This window comes from Pongo pygmaeus, chromosome 5 (genome assembly GCF_028885625.2).
Source record: "Pongo pygmaeus isolate AG05252 chromosome 5, NHGRI_mPonPyg2-v2.0_pri, whole genome shotgun sequence".
In the NCBI taxonomy this organism is placed as follows: domain Eukaryota; kingdom Metazoa; phylum Chordata; class Mammalia; order Primates; family Hominidae; genus Pongo; species Pongo pygmaeus.
Genome location: NC_072378.2, coordinates 54,445,813 through 54,459,805, shown reverse-complemented (window position 1 = coordinate 54,459,805; position 13,993 = coordinate 54,445,813). Strand labels below are relative to the sequence as shown.

At 40.6% G+C, this 13,993-nt stretch overlaps 1 long non-coding RNA gene across 2 annotated transcripts in view; it reads right to left on the bottom strand.

Annotated features, from left to right (window-relative positions):
• The window catches only part of LOC129038672 (uncharacterized), a 66,301-nt gene extending 55,834 nt beyond the window's left edge, over nt 1-10,467 (bottom strand). The window contains exons 1-2 of one of the 2 annotated variants that reach the window (XR_008503201.1): nt 10,161-10,467; nt 2,892-3,079 (exon numbers count right to left, since the gene is read on the bottom strand). This is a non-coding gene — a long non-coding RNA (uncharacterized LOC129038672). Of the gene's footprint in view, nt 1-2,891; nt 3,080-5,665; nt 5,827-10,160 lie in introns of those variants that run through there. The other variant, XR_008503202.2, reaches the window with a different exon arrangement.
• Between the last annotated feature and the right edge of the window lie 3,526 nt (nt 10,468-13,993).

The window sequence follows — 13,993 nt, the reverse complement described above, 5'->3', positions numbered from 1 at the left end:
GTAGATAGAACTCATAGTTACAGAGAGTAGAATGGTGACACCCCCATGGGCTGGGGAAATTGGGATTACTGATCAAATGGTACAAACCTGTTGTTAAAAGATGTGTAAGAACTGGAGGCTCAATGTATAGCATAATTACTCTAGTTAATTATGTCATGTATACTTAAACTTTGTTAATAAAATAGATCTCAAATAAACCCACCTGTCCATTTTCACACTGCTAATAAAGACATACCTGATACTGGGCAATTTACAAAGGAAAGAGGTTTAATTGAGAACTCACAGTTCCACTTGGCTGGGAAAACCTCACAATCATGGCGGAAGGCAAGGAGGAGCAAGTCACATCAGCAGACAAAGAGAGAGCTTGTGCAGAGAAACTCCCACTTTCAAAACCATCAGATCTCGTGAGACTCATTCACTATCATGAGAATAGCCCAGGAAAGACCTGCCCCTGTAATTCAACCCCCAACCACTGGGTTCCTCCCATGACATGTGGGAATTGTAGGAGTTACAATTAAAGATGGGATTTGGGTGGGGACACAGCCACATCATATCACCACCACACCAAAAGAACAAGAGTAACTCAATGAGGTAATTGATGAACAGCAGGTGGTTTGGGCAACAGTTTAATTAGCTTCATTGTGGTAATAATTTCACAGTGTATAAATACATCAAAACATATATGTAAGGTTATGTACCTTAAATATATATAATTTTTATTTGTCAATCATACCTCAATAAAGGTGGTAAAGATTAAGTGTAACCAAACTAATATCTAACTGTGTGTACATTTTATTTGAAACCATTTAAAATAACTTGTAGATTAAACATAAATCTAAATTGACATAATTGTTAGTCAAAAGAGTTCTATGGAGGGAGCATGGTGTTAAATCTAGAATTAGATATTTAGCTAAAATACTTTTAACAAATGAAAGCAAATTAAAATATTTTCAAAAGTTAAAAGAAAGAGGAATTGGATTAGGGTTCTTGGTAGTACATTCTGTTTTGTGTTATCTGTGTATGATGATTTGGAAAACGGGTGAAATTGCCAAGAGAATTTATTTATATAGCCTATGCATTCATAATCAAGACTTAAAATCAAATGGTATAAATCAAGTCTTAAAATTAAAATCAAGACTGAATCAAATGGTATAAATTTTATCTTTCAACATCTCTAAGAAATGGAAGCAATTACCCTCATTTTTTTAACCAGTACTTTTTCTTACAATCAACCATGAATGATGTATAAAAGTGTCCTGCATGTTGAAATGGATATAGTAACTCAAGATATCTTGTTCTTGATGGTGATTTTAAAATGAATATCTTTGTGGATAGGTAAGTGAATTCATTGGTAAATAATAAAAGTACTCAAATAAATTAGCAAAAAAATTCTCTGGGTTTTTTTTAAAACCACAGTTAGTATGAATTCAGACCACAAATCTAAATTACTAACAGCTCTTGGTTTAAGTTCTCAAGGGAAATTTTCCTTTTTCCTATCTCCCCCCATGTAAGACATGTTATTTTCTTGCCTTTTCTTTTCTTTTGGTGGATGGCAGGCATACTTCTTATTTCTTCACTGAGGTGCAGCCTTTGAGGTACCACCTTTGTTTGGGCTTTTTTTTATTTCTTACTGGTAAAATAAAACATGGTGCATCTCACAGTAATGGTGTCTCTGATTTTTAAAAACATGGCAGAAGAATAAAAAAGGAGAATGTATACTAGTGGGCAGGTTAGTAGTTTGCTCCAGGTGTTAACACATCCACTAGAAGTTTTATAAGATGTAAAAAACAAAATATTTACTCAAGCTCTTCCCAGTGAAAGAATTAAATGAAGTTGGAAGAAGCATTTCGAGAGCGGCTGTGTAGTGAGATCCCTGAAGGCCATGCTTGAACCATGAACTGCCTTCTAAAGTATGTATGGGGGTGGTCTGAGTTTTTGGATTTTGCTGGATTTTGTTGTGCTAAGCGGGGTATGGAAAGGTGGAGCAGCATGCAATGGCTCCAGATCTTACAGAAACCATGCATGCCAACAGCTCTTCTTCCCCACTCCTCTCCCACACAACTCCATCGTCTAAAACAAGTGAAAATAAATGTAAAATAAGTTAGTAGGGTCCCCAAACATCTTATCTGCCTGTGGTGGCCACATATCTGAGTATGGTCTTGAGTGAGAGGTGATGAGGGCAGGAACCAGGATGTGGTGATGGAGATGTAGAGGCAGGGATGAGAGTGGAGGAGGTAAAGGTAGTAGGATGGATAGGCAGGGATGGTGGTGACCCTGGTTTCAGGCTGGGGTAACTCTGTGTGTGGCAGTGCTATTAACTGCACAGAAAACACACTCAGAAAAAAGAAGCAGATTTGGGACATGGGGTGTAGAGAAAATTTGACTTTTAGGGGGCAGATTATATTTGAGGTATCTGCTCATTCAACAGGAAAAGGAAGCAGTAGGGCCAGGAAATGCACACCCTAAACACACTGGAAGAAAAAAAAAAAAGAGTTTTTCTTTACATGTTAAAGACCATTCAGTAATCAATTGGGAATGGATAGAGGAAAGGTGAGATCCCTGAACTTAAGATACAAATAGCATGCCAAAGTTAGTCAACTAAAAACCTTAATAAAATTAGAAATGCCATTAATAATTAAGTGTGTTATATAACATACGTTTGTCATTCCTACTCTTCTGAGAACCTATCATATCCATGGTGGAAAAGAAGTTCCAAGCTTTCAAGTAACTTGTCAAAGACACTCGAGGTCTCACCATTATCACCACAATGCCAGCACATAAGAGGAACTCAGTAAATATCAGTTCACTGACAAACTTCAGCTGCATAATGAGAAACTAAGCCCCAATTTGAACCGAGGTCAGAACTCTTTCCACCAGCCAGACTGCCTCACCTGGTAGACAGTTCCTCTTTTCTTAACACCATTTATCGTCTTGGTCTCCAGGATGTCTTCTGCTGTTGTTTATTATTCTCCAAGTTTCTCTGTCCTTCCCTTCACTTCTCCTCCTGTTCTCCCCATCCTTCTTCCTTGGTTCTATAGCCCTTTCTTGATCTACTAATGCTTCTTCTCTTAGAAATGACCTAAAATGATTCATACATCATGGAATTAGCCAGTAAAACATTAAAAACAAAACAAAACAACAACAAAAACGTAAAGCATCAAAGGAAAAAAGTGAGATCTTAAAATAAAAATTCATATGCTTCAAAGCTCATATAAGACAAGTTTAATTTTTCAAATAGAAACAAATTTAAATTCGGGGAAATGCTTTCCCAGAGCACAATATATAAACATTGTGAACTTGGAGCTTCATTAGGATGGGGTTGATACCACAATGTGGTTACAATCTTCTCTGGCTATACAAATTTTTCATTAATTTAGGGTGTCCCTGTTTTATTGCTGCCTTTTATTTTCTAAGTATTAGCTCTAATATTTTGCAGAGAATTTTCTCTTCGATTATAATGGCCACTAATGGCCTTCTTCACATCTTATCTTTCACTTCAAATTTTGATTTGAGGAAACGTTTTCTAGCATAAGCACCAAAATGCAGTCAATGTTTTTATAATGTATTGTTATAGGATATAAAAAAGATTTTAATCTGGTTAATAGGGACAGTGGTCAGCAGAATTCCCTGCAGAAGGACTGACGCTTGTGAACAACACTGTGGTTCACATGATTGTGCTTAGGAGAGCAGCTATTTCTGCTTACAAGATAACTTTCACCGTGAAATGAAAATAGCATGAATGTATTCAATCAACTAGCTAGCTTTTTTGATGGGGAGCAAGCTAAGGGGTGATTAGAATTATTTCCTTTTTTGTACATAAAGAAAAACTTAATTTCATATGACATTATTTGACATACACTGTAACTACATATATCTGATAAAAATCAAGGAGGTCTTGATTTCAGGACTTTTCAGCAGGATGAAAAGGATTATTTCTCCATTCTCCTGGCATATCTCAAGCAAAATGTTGAATGCACACACTATATATATTTTTAATTCAATGACGATGGGAAAGCAGAGAATGTAGGAAATGAAGGAAATATGGGGTCAGTCAACTGTATGCCATCTTGTAAGATTAATTTCTAAAAAATATTCTCTGAAAAAAAGTAAAATAATCTTACTTTTCCAGCCCTGTGATTTTAACACTATTAATAACAAAATGTATCATCAAGGGTTTGGTCCTGCAAAGGCAAAGGCCTTCACTGGATTAGAAATGAAACAATGTAACAAGAAAAATGGGGAAAATATAAACTATGTACTTCCGCTCACAGGACAATTTAGGGCATCTGGAGACGGTTTAGTTTCATAAATTAATGATTTCTATTCTCTTGTCATGAACAATACATATTAATAGAAAGTGAGGTTTTTACAGTTGTTGAACTAATTTACACTCCCACCAACAGTGTTTCTTTTTCTCTGCAACCTCACCAGCACCAATTACTTTTTGACTTTTTAATAACAGCCATTCTGACTGGTGTGAAATGGTATCCCATTGTAGTTTTTATTTGCATATTTCTAATGATTAGTGATGTTGAGCTTTTTCTCCATATGCTTGTCGGCTGTATATATGTCTTCTTTTAAATAGTGTCTTGTTCATGTCCCTTGCCCACTTTTTAATGGGCTTGTTTTTATCTTATAAATGTGTTTAAGTTTCTTATAGATGCTGGATATTAGACCTTTGTCAGATGCATACTGGCAAAAATTTTCTCCCATTCTCTAGGTTGTCTGTTTACTCTGATAGTTTCTTTTGTTGTGCAGAAGCTCTTTAGTTTAATTAGATCCCCTTTGTCAATTTTTGCTTTTGTTTGAATGGTTTTTGGTGTCTTCATCATAAAATCTTAACAAAATCCCTTGACACAAGTTAATCTATTCACAAACCTGCACATGTACCTGCAAAACTGGGACTTAAAAGTTTAAAAAGTGAGGGGTTTTTTTGTTATTTTTTTGAGATGGAGTCTTGCTCTATGGCCATGCTAAAGTGCAGTGGCACGATCTTGGCTCACCGCAACCTCCACCTCCCGGGTTCAGGTGATTCTCCTGCCTCAGCCTCCTGAGTAGCTGGGATTACAGGTGCCCACCACCACGCCCAGCTAATTTTTGTACTTTTAGTAGAGACGGGGTTTCACCACGTTGGCCAGGATGGTCTCGATCTCTTGACCTCGTGATCTGCCCGCCTCGGCCTCCCAAAGTGCTGGGATTACAAGCCTGAGCCACTGCGCCAGGCCCGAAAAGTGAGTTTTTTTTAAAAAAACCAAGTCTTAGAAGAGAAATTGTTTGAAATGTAATACATGATCAGGAAATAACCAGATTGAAGATGACTGGAGTGACTAACACATCTGTAGTGCACATTGTAGTGTGCAGCTGAGATCCCCCTTTCAGAACTAAGGTGCTCATTGCCCCAGCTGTTGAGTGAGTTGGCTGCTCATTGCTCACCCATGAATCCCTCCACAGGAAATGCCCTCTACCAAAGGAAACTGCCTTGCCCAAGTTTGCACCTCCTTTCCAGTGGCGGCCTACATCTAATTACTGGTTGTGGGGTACAAAGGCCTGCTTTCTTGCCTCAGCTGGGATCCCCAGCTCCTTACTGACCATTCAAAGCCTCAGTTGCAATTGCATTGCAGTTCCACTTTTCCCACTGCCCAGTTTTGCTTTCCTCACTCCTTACCAGTGTTGTCGGGAGCACTCCTCAGTAAACTTCCTGCATCCAAATGGGCATCTCAGAGTCTATTTCCCAGGGACTCAAGTTACAAAAACAGTAAAGCAAAAAGTAAATTGGTTTTTAGAATAAGTCTTCAGGTAGTGATCAAAAAACAATTTCCCTGTTTTTCATTTGAAGATTATAAAGAAAATACTTGAGACAATTAAAGTCAGGTAATAAGTAGCCACAAGGATTTAGAAACAATGCCTATCAGGGCCAGATGCAGTGGCTCTAGCCTACAACTCCAGCTACTCAGGAGACTGAAGCAGAAGGATCACTTCAGGCCTGGAGTTCAAGACCAGACTCGGCAACATAGTGAGACTCCATCTCTAATTTATTTATTTTTTTAAATTAGCTGGGCAAGTTCACTGCAGTGAACTATGATCACAGCATGTACTACAATCTGGGTGACAGAGACCCCATCTCGAAAAAAAAAAAAGGAAACAAGGCTTTACATACGTTCAATCCTCAGAAGAGGGATCTGTGCTGAGTCTAAGAAGTTAACAGGCAAGTTTATCTCAGCCGTAGTACTGGAAAATCCAGTTTCTTAGACTGATTCTGTTCTGCTTGAAATTCTGTCAGCCTAAGAAGCACGCAGAGGTCTCCAGTGATTAACTAGATGTGATGCATAAGTGCAGTGGAGAAATCTAGTCTGAATACATTGTCAAGTGGCAAAGACAATAGAGATCTCTACTGAAAATGCTCCAGTTTGGGTGAAGTTTTTTCCATCAATCTTTAATTGGGCAGAGAAAAAGCATATGTGATTCTTATTTCATAATAATATAATCTTTCTTCCAAAAGTACAATAGACACTACGAAATAATATTTCCACTTTGAAAGTTAATTTTCACAATAGGCCTGTCAAGTAGGCAAATTTCTTTCCCCTGCTTTTGTAATCATCCCCTTTACCTCCCTACATGTCCTATTTACAAACCCAGTCTTCCTCTTGTCATTGCCCTTTTTCACCCCATCAACACCCACAAACACCTATTACATCTAATTTTTCTTTACCTTCCTCCCACTCTCATCCAAGCTAATGGGTTTCCTCCAACACAGCTTCTTACAGGTTAAACTATAAATTTGATGCTAATCAACTGGTAAGAAACTTCCTAGAAACTTCCTTACTCATTACAGAGGAAGGCGTGTCAAAAGCATAAGGGTTTAAGCTGTAAGACACGACCTATTAATGAGTTGTGAAATCAATTTATTTGGTTTTGATTAGCACTAAAAATAACGAAATTGGAAATATCAGAGTTCCTTATATACAGTTAAGGATAAAGTACTATGTTGGGAAACTTTAGTTTCAGCTATGTACATGTATGTGTTTACTGGGTTACTATGTAACAGGTTCCTTCAAGAAAGTTCAGTTGCAGTCAGAAAAGTTAGAAAAGCACTGAGGTAGAAATTTCGAGAAAGAGGGAGCATTCCACAGAGTCAAATGCAGCAGACAGGTCTAGAAAGGTAAGAGCCGAATCAGTGTCCATCAGATGTGGCCCCACAGAGGTCTGCTGACCTGGCTAGTGCCGTTCCACCATGCTGTGTATGGGAGCCCGAGTTCTCACGGTAGTGCGTGGAAACTTAGAAGCAGGGAGAACAAGAATAGACCTGTTTTAAGAACGTCGGCAGAGAAGAGTAAGGAAGACTACGATGGAGGGGACTTAAGAGTCTATTTCTCAGGGACTCAAAAGTAAAGCAAAAAGTAAATTGGTCTTTAGAATAAGTCTTCACGTAGTAATCAAAAAACAATTTTCCTATTTGCCAATTCAATTTTCTATTTCTAATTCAAAGATTGTAATGAAAACACTTGAGACAATTAAAGTTGAGTAAAAGTAGCCACGCAGATTTAAAAACAATGCCTATCAGGGCTGGGTGCAGTGGCTCTAGGTTTTTGACCTAGGTGATCAAGGTTTTTTGCTCATTTAGAATGGTATCTAAACATGTTTATAGAAGCTGCTGAGATATGGGATAAAATGGATCATCAATGGAGCAAACTCTGAGAGAAAAAGGATCAGAGAGTGGCTGGAAGAGCTAGCTGTGATGAGGAAGTGAGGTCTGGGAGAGGACAGAGTCCAGCAAAGGCATTCTGTGGGTGTGGGTAGCAGGGAATAAAAATTGGCAATTCACTCATGAAAGCCTTTATTTCCTCCATAAAATAAGGCTGTCATTCAGTATCTAAATGTGCTGCCTTGGCCATTTTTAAAATATTGCGTCTCTTCCTATAGGATGCTAGTTTCAATCATGGAGTCTACACATCATGCAGTGATGTTGCTTAGCCAGGCATACAGCCCATCCTTTAAGAAAATTGAATAGAAATGTAAGATAACAGTAGGATCCCCAAACATAATAGCATTGGGACTCAAGAGTGTGTTGACGGTGTGCTACAGCTCCTGAGCAGCCTGAGAAGGGGGTGACCCCAGGCATTTCTTGCAAAGCATCCCAGTGTTGGCAGAGCAAGTGGCAGGGCAGGTCATGCTGTTGGTAGGGAACAAGGAACAGGCTGAATTCTGCCCATTTGGAAAGCCAGGGTGTCCAGACTTGTGTCTGGCTGTGACAACCAGGCTACACATCCAACGCCCTCTGGTGGCAAAAGATAGCAGGTTGCACCTATTGACTAGAGGCAGAAACCCCTGCAAACTGTCTATAAAGGGTCAAATAATCAATATTTTTAGCTTTGAGTGCCATTTGGTCTCTGCACATTTAAAAAGGGACATAGTCATGTTCCAAGAAAACTTTATTTATAAAAACAGGCAACGGGTTATAGTTTAAGAGCCCCTGGACTTGAGTATTTTAATAGGAATGCTATCAAAAAAGTTTGATGTTCCCAAAGCAAATGGTGGCCCGGGGAAGGGCATCATTTAGATAGCAGCCACCTACATTAAATAAGCCCTAAAGATGCAAAAATTTTGCATATATGATATGCATAATTATGCAATATGATAAATGATTAGAACTACTACTCAGATCTCTACAGAAGTAGTTTTATGATACATATAATATTGCTTTATATGACAAAAAAAGGGACACTTTCTAAAATGTGTGTATTGGTCTATATATTACCATATATTTCCATACCAGTTACCTATTTTGAGGATCATCCTTAGCGTGACAAGGGGATAATGCATTTGGAGAGAGTCATGAAACCTTGGAACAGTTGAATAAGGCAACTTGTTTCCTAAGGACACTAAAATGATTGTCATGCTACATGAAGAATACAGATGAGGTTGGAGATCCTGAGCTTGGGTGTTTCCCAATCTGAAATACCAAGATTGGAAGATTTCTTCCAAAAGCCCAGGTATAAGGACAGATTGTGGGTTGGAAGATTTGTGACCTGAATGTCAGGCACAGATCTGGTTCCTGCTCACTGAAAGTCCATGGTGTGTGGGCTGATATGCCACCAGGCAAGTCAGGAAGTGTTAATATATTCTAACCACATCTGGCCATCCACATTTTCAGTCTTCCCCTTAGGCACTCACCCAGAGGCAAGCATGCTTTCTACTTCTGTTAGCACTTCCTCTACTCCTATTAGCTTGTATAGATTGGCAAGAAGAGCCTAAAGGTCAGCACATGGCTAAGGAGACCAGATGCTCTTATGCCTCCCCATATGGAGCAAATATGATGCGTTTCAGGATGGCAAAAAGAGTGGTAATTGCTGAAAACCTTCTATGTGCTCTGTCATCTAATTCTCTAGAAAGTCTTGAGGTAAGTATTATTCCCATTTTACGGATGAGTTCACTAAGACTTGGGGAAATTAAGAAAAACCTCTCAAGGTCACAACATTAAGTAAGTGCCATAGCTGGATTTAAATCTGCTTAACTCCAAAGCTCCTGCTCCTTCCAGCACACTAGAGCAGTGGTTCTCTAAGTATGTTCCCTGGACCAGTAGCAGCAGCAGCACCTAAGAACATGTTAGAGGTGCAAATTCTTAGGCCCCACCCCAGACCTATGGAATCAGACTCTGAGAATGGGGTCCAGCAATCTGCTCCAACACTAACACCGGGGGTTCTGATGCATGCTCAAGTTTGGAAACTACTACGCAATACAGCCTTCAAGAAGAAGAGGATACTACAGTAGGTTCCAGGTTACATGAGAGTGAGCAAGACAGGGTCAGCCACACTGAGCAGCCCTGGACAAACCTAAGGAGCTAAGGGTAGAGACAACTGTTCTCTACCTGTATGCCTGACTGAGCAACATCACTGCATGATGTGGTTTTTCTGCCCCCAACATTGTACCAGTTCTTTAAAGAGCAAGTAGCTATGATACCGGAAAAGAACCACATCAGAGCTTCACATTTGGTTGTCAACATCATTTCTTCTAACAACCTAACTGCTACATGGATTTGCTGTCCTTGAGATGTGGAATAAAAAGGTTAGGTAATTTACCAAGGGTCAAGTGACCACAGGTGACAAACCCTGGGTTTCCCAAGGACTGCTGCTACCCAGGTCCCAGGGGCACACCCACTTTACCTGCTGGCAGGCATCAAGACGAAGACAGGCAGCCATTGTTGGGGAGGGAGTCGACATCAAGCTGGTATCTCATCTAGCTCGTGACTTTTCTATACTGAACACCTTCCAGGTGTCCAGGTGAAAACACAACATGGATAAGGCTTACTTTACATCTGTCAGAGCCCTGGCAAATGCCTTCCCGGGTGCCTCTGGCATTCTCTGTGAGAAAGAGAGCCACAGCCTGACAACTCCCATAGCCATCAATGGCAATGCTCCTGACCCTCAAGACATTCCAAAAGGATTAAATCCAAGAGCAACCCAAACCTAACAGACCCAGCCCACAGCTTCTTCTCGAAACTTCCCAAACTAACACCGAAACTTGCCCCACCCATTCTGCCTCTGGGCCAATGGGCAGGACCAAAATTCAGGAAGAACATTCAATGCCCAGACAAGTAACCATGTTGTTTTGTTTTTCCAAGCAGTGCTGAGCGAGGTTTAAACAAACAAGCACTCACACCTACAGCCAAGGAAGGGCAAGAAGCAGCAGCCAGGTGTGGGAACATGAACGCCAGACACTCGGGATCCAGACAGTCTCCCAGGAGAGCCCATTTCCAACGAATACTTTCTTCAGGTGCTCAGTGAAGTGCAGTCCCATGGGGAGCCTGGGCAACTGTTGGCAAGCTACTTTTTTAAAGCAGTAAGACTTCATTTATGACTTACCTTGAGAAAGCATAAAAAGAGAGGCATTTGCAGACTCTCCATTTACAGGGCATCAGGTGTGGGGTGTCACTCTATTACACCCTGTTACAAGCCCGGTTTTTTGCTATGGGAAGACTCCATAGGACTTTCTGTTCCTATCACCAGGGTGGTGGAGCCAGTTTCAAATAAAATTAAACGTAGCTTAGTCACACAAGTTTTCTATTCTTCCTGTTTTCTGCTTCTTTGATTAAATTAGTTCCTAAAGGAGCAATCATTATTTGTCAAATCTTTCCCAACAACACATTATAAAAGGAGGACTTTAAATAATAAATTATGAGTCATCTTCCTCATTTCCCCCAAATGGCACGAAGGTCAAGTTGCAGCACCATAGATTTCCCAGTGTTCATTATCTGTCTTTTCTCCAAGGGTAGGCTATTAAAGGTAGTGAGTATTAAAAGTCATTCCTAACTAATTAGCTCACACTGGAGCTAACTGCCAATTTTCAGAATATGCTGAAGCTTTCTCAGAGAGCCGATTACCAAACTGTCACTCCAGTTAATGTTGAAAACGTTATCAATTTTTTTTTTCCCACTAGCCAAATACTTTATCTCCTAGGTTTCTTAGGATTTGCACATAGTTTGAGATGGTAGAACAAAGACCCCATGAACATTTCCACAGCACTTAGCCCAGGACAACATACAAGAAGTGAGTGAAGGTGGCGGGAGGGTTAGAGCAGCGGTTCCAAATCCTTTTGGCACCAGGGACCAGTTTCATGGAAAATGACTTTTCACGGACCAGTGAGGGAGGATGGCTTCAGGATGATTTAAGTGCATTACACTTATCATGCACTTTATTTCTATTGTTATTACATTATAATATACAATAAAACAATTATACAAGTCATCATAATGTAGAATCAGTGGGAACCCTGAGCTTGTTTTCCTGCAACTCGATGGCCTCATCTGGGGGTGATGGGAGACAGTGACAGATCATCAGGCATTAGATTCTCATAACAAGCATGCAACCTAGATCCCTCGCATGTGCAGTTCACAATAGGGTTTTGCACTCCTATGAAAATCTAATGCTGCTGCTGATCTGCCAGGAGGAGGAGCTCAGGCGGTAATGCTTGCTTGCCCACTGCTCACCTCCTGCTGTGCGGCCCAGTTCCGAACAGGCCAAGAACTGGTACCTGACCCTTGGGTACAGGTTGGGGACCCCTGGGTTAGAGAATGCAGAATCACAGTGTTTGCAAACACTAGGCTTAAATGAAGGCCCAATTCTGCATCAATTTCATTAAATTTCACTCAGTTCCATGCCAGTCTTAGTCTATAACTTATAGCCTATGTAATTTTGACAAAAACGGAACCATCACCATTATGATAAATACAACTCTAAAGGTAATTACAGGTTACAGTGCTTTGGCTGGGGGAGGGGAGCAAAGTAAAATAAAGGGGTGATTGAAATGTCAACGGAGATGTGAATTTGAATTCTGACTTTGTCCCTTACTGTTTGATCTTGGGCACATTCCTAAAACTATTTGAGTCTTAATTATCTGCTTTGCACAAAGGAAATCACACCACCTACCTCATGGCGGTGTTCTGGAAAGCTGAGGCTGTGTTCAGCTAGGTCAGTGTGGGGCACATAGTAAGTACTCAGTGAACAGCTACTGTAGTTCATAGTACTATCCTACTGTGAAAAAGGGCAGCTCGTTTTTTGTTTAGAAGTTAAATGTTGATGCTGCAAAAGAAACTTGGGGCCAGACACAGTGGCTCACACCTGTAATCCCAGCACTTTAGGAGGCTGAGGCGGGTTGATCACTTGAGGCCAGGGGTACGAGACCAGCCTGGGCAACATGGTGAAACCCTGTCTCTACTAAAAATACAAAAATTAGCCAGGCACGGTGGCATGCACCTGTAATTCCACCTACTTGGGAGGCTGAGGCAGGAGAATCGTTTGAACCTGGGAGGAGGAGGTTGCAGTGAGCTGAGACTGCACCACTGCACTCCAGCCTGGGCGACAGAGCAAGACTCTGTCTCAAAAGAAAAAAAAAAAAAAGAAACTTGGAGGATTGACCCAGTCAGGTTCTTGTCCAGTCAGAACTCAAGAGCCCTTGGCTAAAATCCATGCTTGTCACAGTGACTGCCCACTCTCAGAGTTTAAAGTTACACTATGCTTCTGGCCAACTGCCAGGCCAACTGCCAGACACAAAACCTCGTCTCCAATCTTCCACACAGCCCACTGAACACAAGGAACAGATCAGGTTTTTCTGGTTTCCCTTTCCCGCCAGCTGTCTGCTTTTTAAAAAAGAAACCACTCCAACAAGATGGGAGTGTTCTCTACATGCCCCACGTCAGGCTGCACTAATTTATTTGTTCCAGCAGGTTTTTCTCCCTGGATGATCCATGTCTTAAATTGACTCGTCCCTTCTGATACATGAAAGCCTCCTTTGAGAGAAAGGAGACAGAACAAAGCAAGAAGTAAAAAAGGAGATGTTATGAAAATCCAGGGTGAAATAGAGACAAGGCAAAATGAGCACCAGAGACCTGAACCTAGAAAACCAAGGATATGACAAAGAGGGGGACATTTTCTGGAAAAGGAGACCCTTTTCTCAACTAGCTGTCTCATGGTTTCTTGGTAGGATCTAGTTTTACCTTAAGGATGGCTAGTTAGCAAGTCTGGTTAAAATGAGGTGGTTACCATGAGACCATTGCTAGACCTACCATTAAGTAAGCACACAGGACCAATTAAAATCTCCACCATCCATTACATAATGCAGGAGTCTATATATAAAACCACAGGTGAAACAGTTTTCAAATAAAGTTTTCTGCATCAGAACTAGTGTGTGTCCTCATTCCTGAGAACATACCCATCTGATGACACACTGTTGGCTTGGTGGCAGGAACTGCAGGGCTGCTAATAACACTACTATAACAACAAAAACAGCAAGACCTGTAATAATAGCAGCCACCCACTTCCTGAGAGCATGTTTTATGTATCCATCCCACTTAATCCTCACTCTAAGCCTGAAAGGACTATTACTGCCCCATTTTAAAGATGAAGGACCTGAGGCCCAGAGAGGTTGGTTTGTCCATACCTACGTGGCAGGCTGGGATTCAGACCTATATCCTTATGCATGATTCCACTGGCATGTTGAC